At 40.6% G+C, this 11395-nt stretch overlaps 1 non-coding gene across 1 annotated transcript; it reads left to right on the top strand.

Moving 5' to 3' along the window:
- Positions 1-438: 438 nt before the first annotated feature.
- LOC117795479 lies at positions 439-547 on the top strand. Its single transcript, XR_004619521.1, has one exon. It is a non-coding gene; the product is annotated as a U6 spliceosomal RNA (small nuclear RNA).
- The last annotated feature ends 10848 nt before the right edge of the window (positions 548-11395 follow it).

Here is an 11395-nt window from a genome sequence, read left to right as displayed (position 1 = left end):
GGATCACGCCCTGAGCTGAAGGCGGATGCTTAACAACTGTACCACCCAGGCGCCCCAATATGACTAATTTTAAATACTTTAATTATAAAAATAAAAATATATTATTTTACTACAATTATAAAAATAAAAATATTATTTTACTATAATTATAAAAATAAAAATATTATTTTACTATAATTGTAAATATAAAACATTATTTTTTAAAGTATTTTACTATTTTGATAATTATTAAGGAGAAATTCTTAACAATAACATGATATTCCATTAACATATAAACATTACTGCATAAATAGGTTTTTTTTTTTACTCTTATAAGTATTCCTAAGTATTCAAAATGCTATGATTTTGAACTGAAAACTTTGGGACTAGGGCACACACATGAAGACGAGCAAGCACATCCGTGTTAAGTTTAAGGCAGTTTAAAAAGCTGTCCAACTAGTGCTTGCTTCGGCAGCACATATGCTAAAAAATCGGAATGATACAGAAAAGATTAGCGTGGACCCTGCACAAGGATGACACCCAACAAGATGTCTATTTAGAAATGGTTCCTGTGTCGTTCCATTTGGGTGATTTACCCTTCGTGGACCTTCGCCACGTTTTCCCCCAGCATTCAATTCTATTGCCAGACCCTGAAGTTACGCTAACTCCAAAATACTGCATTTCAGTGCTGTCTGACATACACACCTATACTCCAGGCCCCTTACTCCTGCAGAACCTCTTCTTCTGCCTTCAATGTTTTGAGCACATCTGTCCTTCAAATCATTAGTTACTCTTGATTTTCCATCCATCCCTGAGCCCTCAGGTATATGAGCTACGTGGGGTAATTAACGATAGCTACTGTACTGGATAATTCCAACAGCTCAGCGACTTGATACATAAAAGTTCCTTCTTGCTCACTTCTTGCTCAATGTAGTTTGGACAGTTCTCTTTGTCAGAAACCCTAGGATCCAGAGACCTTGCATGATAAATATATTGCTTCTGATATTTTCCAGAAGGAGAAAGTGGAAAGCCGAAGTTTTGCTGGAGACCTTTTTTTAAGGGCCAAGCCAAAAGTGTATTTGTATCACTTGCATTCAAGTCTCCCCAGGCAGACCTGAGACATAGGACCCTTCCCTAATTTCAAGTAAGGCCAGGAATGCAGGATTCCCATGTGTTCAGGAAGAGGAAATGAGATTGGTGAGCATCTAGCAAATGTCCGTCATTATATAACTTTAACTTTCCATACAGAGAACTCTCCCACCAGTTGTCTTTCTCCTACAACTACTGAGAACATATTTTTTTTTGGGGGGGGGACATGATTCAACCCGCATCACCAAGAGAGCAGGAACTCTGGGCAAGTATGTGAGTGGCCCTGTCTCACCAACCTTTGAACAGACTTGCAAAGCTGTACACACAAGTAGACAATTGACAAGCACAGGAAACCTCCCTAGCATTCAAAGAAATAAGTTAAAAAAAAAAAAAGCATTATTTTCACCCAAGAAATTAACAAAGACTAAAAGATAATACTAAATACAAGAGGGGATACAGTGAAATTCAGCCCCTGAGGGGTTGTACCCAGAAGTACAATCTTCCTGAAGGACAATTCAGAAAAAAGCATCAAAATCTTCATTCTGATCATTTGAAAATTTTTAATGAATATTCACTAAGCACAGAGCACTGTCCTGAATCTTCTAATCCAGTAATTCCACTTTCAGAAATGTATCCAAGAAGATGAGTGGAAATGCAGACAAATATTCATGTCCAGGGAATCCACTACAGTATAAAAATAGCCCAAATGGCAAATGATAGGGAAGTGATTAAATAATTTATATTATATCTATATTTAAAATGCTATGGAATAATAACAGTTAAGGTCTAGGAAAATTCTACTAGTATACTTTTATGGAAGAAACGACATAATTAGAATTTGCATTTATAGTACAATCCTAATTTCTGTGTGTGTGTGCATATGTATATATACATATATATGTGTGTGTGTGTGTGTGTATATATATATAAATGTCTATATTCAGCCAAAATATACTTATTTACTATCAAATACATGCTGGGACTTATAAAGAGAGAATCTGTAAGATCTCTGGGTAAGACTAAAGATTAGCTTGTATTTTTTCCATGATTGTTTATTTCACAGAAATTGCTGAAGAACAGGCTGGCATATAGTACAGTACTTGGTGTTTCAGTCATGAATAAAAATTTGCCCTAGGATATAATGGAAGAATACAAGTCAGGAAAAAACATGTAATTTCAGTTTCAAGTACTCTCTGCTTAACAAGAGGTGGAAATTTGTATTTGAATTCACCTCTGAATTCACCTATGAGGACAGACCAGTCCTTTGGAGAAAAAGAAAGGCTACAGTAAGTCTTTTAAATTATGCATCAGTAAAGAGAAGCCTGCCCAAGAGGAGAAGTTTGGAAAATCTGAGGCGGAAAATCTGAAAAGAATGAATGGAAAGGACAGGAGAGGGCAGCATTCTGGGGAGAGGAGATTGCTTTGGGGAGGAAATGGTTGAAAATCAAGGAAAGGAGACCAATGCAGAGGGCATTGTTGAGTTCGTTGGGTTCTGTTGCACCCGGGGTTAAGGGATGCTGGGCAAGGGACAGGGTGGCCAGAGCGTGGCGGAGGCCCTCACTATGACTGGAAACCACTCTGACCCAGGCTGAGCTTCCTGGAGGTCCAGATGGCCTCATACCCACGCCTTGGAGTTGGAACAGAGCATGTCTAGGGATGGAGCCCAGAGATTTCTGGACTGTGCCCTCAGCACAGAGAGCAGTGTTCTCATAAGTGGTGGCAGTGAAGGCCTTCGGAGTATAGTGTGGCCAACAGGCATGGACTGCTGGGACCTGAAGCAGGAACAGCAAAACAGGTGAGAGCATCAGGTGTCCGCACCACAATAACAGATGTCGGCACTTTGAGGGGGCCTGAGGCTTTGTCACCACCCAGGGAGAGGCTTCAAGCTTTGTGATCAAGACAAGAATATGGTTAGAGTCAAAGGCTAACAACACCAAGGAACAAGAGTGCATAGTCAATTTTCAATTTTATCCACATTTTCCACAACGAACGTGTCTTTCTTTTAAAATCAGGAAAGATGATTTAACGCTCCCTCTACCCTGTCTTATTTTCCCCATTGAGAGCAAAGACTTCTTGAAGAACCTCACCCTCGTCTTCTCCTCAGATGTCCCTCACCACAGCAATGGTCTTAGGAAGGAAGCTCGTCGCCAACCACTTTCTGATGCTCAAACCCAAAGACGTTTACTTGCTAGCAATTTTTTTGTCTTCTTAGTCACACTGGATACTACTGACCACCCCATCCTTCTGGAAACTTCTTCTCCCCTAATGCCCCTGACTCTTCTCTCTCTTACCCCCCCCCAATGCTCTCTCTGTTCCTTGCCCATCTTTTAAGGGCCTCCTCTTCTAAAGTCTGTGTCTTAGAAGCTGGTGTTTTCCAGAGCTCAACACTGGGTAGTCTTCTCTTCTCTTACACATTCTCCTGGGCCACTTCATCCACACTGACCTTGACGCTCTCATGACTTCATTTACTGCAAAGTCTACAGAGCCAAGAAACATTCTTCAGACACTGGAAGTGTGTAATAGGGGTGCAATGGCTCACCTAGCATATTTGACATTAAGAGTAGACTGTTTCTAACAGCCCCCTCCCTTAAATGACAAAACTAGGTTTTGGGTTTTTTTTTTTTTGTTTATTTTTTTAAGATTCATTTATTTGAGAGAGAGAACATGTGCATGTAAGCAGGGAGAGGAGCAGAGGAGGAGAATACTCAAGCAGGCTCCCCACTGAGTGTGAAACCTGACTTGGAGCTTGATTCTAAAACCGAGATCATGACCTGAGCTGAAACCAAGAGTTGGACACTCAACCAACTGAGCCACCGAGGCACCCCACAAAATTGTTCTCAGTAATCATCACAAAATACTTAGTAGTAATCATGATTTTCTTGAGTTGTTTTTCATTTTAAAATAATGCACAATGAAGAGTAAATTTCCATCTTAAAATGTTCAAATTGAGTAAAATATTTCATATGTAAACCAAAATTCAGACTTAACAGTTTTACACCATTTTAAATAGAAGCGCAAATGTAAAAACTCCAAGTGTCAAATGGTATGCCAAATTGGCATAACCCAAGTACTGTCTCGTCGTCTTCACATTCACTCTGCTGGTATTGCTTATTTCCTAGCTACTATCTAAATGCAAAAATATGTAGTATCACAGAGAATGGAGAGAAGAGCTGTCAAAGTGAGCTCAAACAATTCCACTTACTACTGAAACAAAAGCATGTGGTGGAGATCCCGTGTGCCAGGGGTCAAATATATAACAGAGAGGTCTCCAAATTAACTTCCCCACCTAGAAGACAAAGTTTGTAAAAGAATAAAAATGTGCTCAACTGAAGACAGCAGACACGTTGTCCAAAGTCAGTAGTTACCATAGCAATTGTTCGGCACTTAAACTACAAAAGATTATTTTTCAGGAGGGAGTATTTTATTACTGGCATTGTGGCACCCAAGAAGAAAAGAAGATCAACTCAAATTTAGTTTTATTCTACGCAGACAATGCATTCTCCTCCTGCCTGTGCCCTGGGCTGGCGGCTCCCACCACCCCACCATTGGTATGGGATTGACAATAAGTACTTGTTGAATGGTTGAGAGAGCATAACTGTTGCATGATTCTAATAATTGCTTCTTCAGCAAGACTTCTCTCCTGAATTCTAGGTCTGTATTTCTGTCACCTGACTTCACCTGACTGTCCCCACAGGACCCTCAGATTTGTGACCCACAAAGTCTGCTCCTTTTTTGGCCCAACGTTGGTGAATGGCACCAAATTCCACTGAGTGACTCAAGCCAGAAACTTGAGATTCCAGTCTTCCTAGTTCTCTCAACTAGATACAAAATCCATTTATCCAGTCTCCTAAGCATTTCTAGAATCCACGCTCCATTCTCACTAACCGGGGCTAATTCAGTATTTGATCATTCTATCCAAAACCAATACGACACCCACCTGTGCAGTTTATCTACTTCAGTCTGTCTGTGCTCCAATGTCCCTGAACTTCCCCAAGCCCCTCATCTTTAAAAGGGCAAATGAATACCTACTACAAAAGATTAATGTCAGGGTTAAATAACATGTATGGACTGCCTAGTATAGGGTGTCATCCATAGAAGATAGTCAAGAGTAATGTTGGTTTTCTTTCCTAAAACACTGATACTCTACTGCCTCCCAAACCTGAATTTTCTTGAGAGAAAGCAGTTATATTTTGAGACTGAATTGATGAAGCATCAGTTTATGAGCATAAAAAGCCAAATTATGCAGATAATTTCAGTTGTATAAATATGACCTAATTCAAAGTATTCCTGAAACTCATTTTTATTATAACAACAAATACTTACTGATCATCACAAAGCAATGAAACAAAGTTAGGTCTGAATATATTGATACAGATATATATAGATACCAAAAAAAAAAAAAAGAGTCTGTACTCTCAAGAACTTTATATTCCATACACGTGTAACTATAGTGAGGCAGGGTAATACATAAGTGTAAGTGAATACCACAAACATCCACACAAGAGGGAAAGAAATTGAGAGAAGATAACCCAACATACTGGAGCATTGGAAGAATGTTTGAGGAGAGAAACTGAGGCGTATTTCAAAGGAAAGTTACACAGTTGCACTTAGAAGAGGAGACGTTAAGTACATTTCTGATACGAAAAAAAAGAAACCACAAAGTCGTGAGATAGGAATGCTAATGGGACATATGACCCAGCTTGAGGAGGACATAGAATTCATCAAAGATGTAACAAGAGTGAAAATTGGAAAGAAGAGCAGCGAATGGATGGGATCAAATGCCAACGTGAGAGCTTTACTTTGAAAGTCATGAAGCATGATTATAGAAACTGCAAGATCCTCCTATCTAGTTGCCCTGCAGTTGGTCATTTGCCATTGTGGTCTTTCCAAAACCCAAATCTGACTATGCCATGTCACTGTTTAAAAGATCTGTCATGGTTCTCCAAAGATGACACACAAATGGCCAACAAGCACATAAAAAGATGTTCCCCATCTTTCATCATCAGGGAAATATAAATCAAAACTACAATTATATGCCACCTTACACCTATTAGGATGGCTACTATCACTACAACAGGAAACAACAAGTGTTGGGGAGGATGTGGAGAAATTGGAACCCTTGTCCACAGGTGGTGGGAGTGTAATATGGTACAGCCACAGTGGAGAACAGTTCGATGGCATTTTCTCAAAACATTAAGAATATAATTACCATATGACCGAGAAATTCCACTTCGGGGTATACAACCAAAAGAACTGAAAGCAGAGTCTCGAAGACATATTCACATACCCATGTTCATAGCAGCATTATTCACTATAGCTGCAAAGTAAAGCAACTCAAGCATCCATCAATGGATGAATAAACAAAAGGTCATATATGCACACATGGGATATCGTTTACTCTTAAAAAAAAGAAAATTTTGACACATGCTACAACATGGATGAACCTAGAGGACATTAGGCTAAGTGAAATAAGCCAGTCCCCAAAGCACAAACACTGTATGAAGCCACTTATATGAGGTACCTAGAGTAGTCAAGTTCACAGACACAGAAAGTAGAATGGTGGTTGCCAGGGGCTGGGGAAGGGAGCATAGGGAGTTTTTTAATGGATACAGCTTCAGATTTGCAAGATGATGAGTTCCTGGAAATCGCTTGCATAATGACCGTGTACCTAAGGAGACTGAATTACACACCTGTAAAATAGTTAAGATGGAGCGCCTCCAGGGCTCAGTTGGTTAAGCGACTGGCTCTTGATTTCAGTCCAGGTCATGATCTCAGGGTCCTTGAGATGAAGCCCATATCCGGCTCTGTGCTGGGTGTGGAGCCTCCTTGAGATAATCTCTCTCCTTCTTTACCCCTCACTCCTCTTTCTCTCTCTTCTCTCCCTTCCTCCCTCTCTCTTTCTCTCTCCCTCAATCAATCAATAAAATGGTTAACATGGTAAATATTATGCTATGTATGTTTTATCACAATTAAAAATAAAATTAAAAAAAAAATCTTTTTCGTAGGCTTCCACCAACAGGATCAATTTGACACCCCGTGGAGCAACATGCAAAGCTCTCCACAGCTGACCCCTTCCCTCTGTGGAAGAAGTGAGCATAACCAAAAGCCTGAGATTATGTTTTAATTTCAGGAAAAAAACAAAGAGTCAAGCATCATTTTATTTTTGAATGTAAACTGCAGTGGGGAAATAAACAGTAGAAGGACTCTTACAACAAAAAAAAAATCGAACACTGGGGTATTTACAATCTTTGACTATAATGCTCCTTTAAGAAACACTTAGTAAAATTAATGTTTACATCAACTGATGCAATTGTGAACCATCGTTAATTTTCACAATAACTGTTGTTTTATGACTTCTAATGTATTCAATGTTTTACAAGCATTTGGAACAAGGGGAATCTTATAAAGCACCTTAATGTGTAACTAGAAAGTAAATTAAAAAGTTTATTAGCACCAGGAGAATTCTTATCTTCTCTCTGCATGTCAAAAATTTGACAGAAGTCTTCAATCTAGCTAGTAAGCACTTTACTGATTAAAAGCTAATTTCCATTTTTAAAGGGTGAAGTCATACTTCTGATCCTCCGTTTCTTTCTAAAAGGAGAATGGATGCTCTCTTAGCTCAGGCTGTCATAAAACAATACCACAGCCTGGGTGGCTTACACAACAGAAATTTATTTTCTCACATTTCTGGAGGCTAGAAGGCCAAGATCAAGGTGCCAGCCAATTCGGTTTCTGGTGAGAGCCCTCTCCTGGCTTGCTGATGGCCACTTTTTGCCGTGTCTTCACATGTGAAGAGCGCACATGCAATCCAGCGTCTCCACTAATAAGGACACTACTATCAGACCAGGACCCCATTCTTATGACTTCTTTGACCTTACTTACTTCCTTACTCCAAATACAGTCACACGGGGGGGGGGGGGGGGACTTCAACATACAAATTTGAGGGCACACAATTCAATACCTAGTGAATGCTTCTCCTACAGTTTCTCTCCAGTGTAATTTCTCATCCCCAGCAATGCGATCCAATCCCCCCAGACCGTGTATTCCAGAATACCAGTTGAACTGCCATTCTTCTGTGTTCCCAAAGGGTCCTGTGCATGCTCATAAAATACCCCGGACTGATTTTTAAGTTTTTGCTAGTTTGTGCATTTTCTTCAACAGAATATAAGCCACTAAGAAGATAAGAACTATTGCTTCTTGCTGTCTGTCTCTCCAGAACTAGCACAGAGCTCAGCACTTGGGAGATATTCAATAGTCCTTCTTAAGCAAAACTGAACTGTTAAACCTAATGCTGCGGGGGTGTGGGCTAAGCTACATTTTATGAACATTAGCCTAGTCTAAATGTGTAGGATGACTCAGAAGGTGTGTGTTCATTTTCTGTTGCTACTCTCACCAACTGCCACCACTGGCTGGCTTTAAACAACACAGATTTATTCTCTTACCGTCCTAGAGACCAGAAGTATGAAACCGGTTACATTGGGCTGAAACCAAGGTGCCAGCAAGGTCAAGCTCCCACCAGCGGCTCCAGGGGAAAACTGCTGCCTTCCCTTTTCTGGATTCTAGAGCTAATCCCTTCCCAGCATTCCTTGGCTTAGAGCCCCTTCTCCATCTGCAAAGCTTGCAGGGGAGCATCTGCAAATACCTCTGCAGAGATCGGCCCGTTGTCTTCTCTCTTCTGTGTGTGGTAAAATTCTCCTTCTGCCTCCCTCTTATAAGGACCCTATGATTACATTTGTTAACCCAGACAGTCTGGGATAATCTCCCTCTTTCAAGATCCTTAACTAATCACACGAGCCAAGGCCCTATTACCACAGAAGGTCACATTCACAGGTTTCAGGGATTGGCTAATTCGGGGGTGACTATTCAGCCACCACAGGTGGGGAAGGTGGCACAGGTCCATTAAGAAACTACTACATAACATCGGCCAGATGCTTCCCATTTAGCTGGTCTTCTGGTCCTAGATGTCACAGGTTTATATATATCACATGCGTCCCGTAGTCCAGTATAACACCACCTGCCCCTCGACAATACTTGGCCTAACCACCTTTGCTAAGTGAATTGAGGCATTGATCACTGACCCAATGAATTTATTCCACAAAGCTAATCCGTATCAATTAGACCAAACATGACAAAAATTAAAACTACTGCTCTTAAACAAATTTTCAGTTGAACTATTTGGCTCTTTACTTCCACTCATTATGCAGCTTTAGAAGAGATTCTAAGAGTTCATCATTTTAACCCAGACGGGAAGGAAGCCAATTCCATTTTGTTCGAGCCTCGCACATATCGGGCACACTATGAACCATAAGTAATAGTAAGGGTAAGGCTCGATATTACAACAGGCGGAAAACTCATAACCAAGTGGCTTTAGACATTTATCAGGCAGTGATGACATATGGTTCCTGTCACTGGGATACCTCCAGGGGAGAAGTGTTTATCTGCAGAGCTGACAAACAGATCTTACAGGACTCCTATAAAACCGAGTTTCTTAATTATAAACTAGTAAAATGTCTGCTGGCATGGTAGAGCACGTTTCACTGCTAACGAGAGGATGCTAGTTGAAGGACAACGGCCTCAGACCGTGACAGACGAGAGAAGAGGGACTTTGAAGGGTCTGTCCCAAGAAACAGCAAACACAGCAAGGCTCACAAATCTGCCTGCCGAGAAAGAGCTGCTGCCAGTGTGAACTAGGATCCCTCCTAGCAGGCCGAGATATACTTACTCTTTCAAGTTTTCTGCCTTTCAAACAAGAGGCAGAATTAAACCTTCTGAGGGTGCCACGTGTTATCTATGATTAGCCTCCTTGGTGCTGAATAGCTTATTTATCTGTAGCTTCTAATCAGCTATACAAATGACAAAAAGATGAACACAAAACACACACACGCACACACACACATACACACACACACTCGCTTCTTATCTGAATGGACAGTTGCAAAAACACACAGCCCAGAATAAATTAGAGCAAAATGAGCTTAAGATGAAACAAGCCTGGGGGAAAAAAATTCCACGCACACCAGAGAATGCGCTGTCATCAAAAATGCCAGGACTCTGTTCTGATCCACTTGGAGAGAGGGACTTCAGCCCGTTGAGTTCAGGCAAGGCCTGGGGGAGAGCGTACATGAGAGTCTCCCCAGGCAAAGAGCAACCAGGGTCCCCTGGGAAAGGTAGCTCTGCTCTCGAATTCTGTTTGGATCCTGACCTCCAGGAGACTGCTAAGGCCATGAGGGGAAGGAGCAGCCTAAGGAAAAGAAACTTCTGGAATAAATTCATCAAAGAATGCATGGCTTTCATTGTTTGAAAGGAAACATTAAAGGTCATTGATTTTCTTCCTTTGTTGTTCTAAAACAATTTTTATCCGTCTCATTTGCTGCTGAAACATAAATTCCTAACAACCATTTCTACCTGCTAATATCCAGAACAGTATCAGGCAAACACAAACAGATGGGGAGAGAGGAAACCAGCAGAGCACTGCAGAATCTCAGGTTCCGGAGTAAGAGGCTGTCTAGAAATCATCCATGTCCGTGCTCCCCGACCAGAGAGGAAGAGAGAGAATCGTCAGACCACATCTATGTGCTAAATCCCTCGGGCCTCTGATAACCATGGTTTCTCTGACCGGGTGTGAATACTATCTCATTATTCAGCTTTGTAAGAGATTCTAAGAGTTCATCATTTTAACCCAGATGGGAACCAAGCCAATTTCCAACTTAGAAATGGAGGAATAGTTCCCAAACTCAAGTAAATAATATAGACTGTGCTCCATGATTGTGGCTGTTATCCTAATTCTGTCAGCAGATGCTCTGAAACACAATGCCAAAGACAGGTACAGAGGTCGGCTTCTTCTCCCATCTCTATGAATAATATATTTTCCTAAGATGTTTCATTTTCCTATGTTTTATTATCTGCTAATGAGTAGAGTATTGCTGTTGACAATAATGTTAACTTCTGTTAAAGATATAAACTATGTACCATGTGGAAGCAAAATGCCTATAGACAAGACCCTTTTCTCATCCTTTCTTTTATTTTCTTAAGTTTTTTTCATCCTTTCTTTTAAAAAATTCTCAGCTTCATGTCTTATCCCTAAGATGGCATAAACCCCTTGAGGAGAGACATTTTCGTGATTGTTCTGGGATAGCTGAGTCTTGCACAAAGCAAATATGCAATTAAAAAGAAACATTGTTATAGGGCGCCTGGCTGGCTTCGTCAGTACAGCATGGGACTCTCGATCTCAGAGTCATGAGTTCAAGTCCCATGTTGGGCCTGGAGCTTACTTTAAAAAAAGAAAAGAAAAGAAAAAAATATATATATAAAGAAACATTGTTGGTGA

Source organism: Ailuropoda melanoleuca, chromosome 1, assembly GCF_002007445.2.
Source record: "Ailuropoda melanoleuca isolate Jingjing chromosome 1, ASM200744v2, whole genome shotgun sequence".
Taxonomy (NCBI): domain Eukaryota; kingdom Metazoa; phylum Chordata; class Mammalia; order Carnivora; family Ursidae; genus Ailuropoda; species Ailuropoda melanoleuca.
Note: the sequence above shows the minus strand (reverse complement) of the source record. Positions and strands in the feature narration are given on the sequence as shown.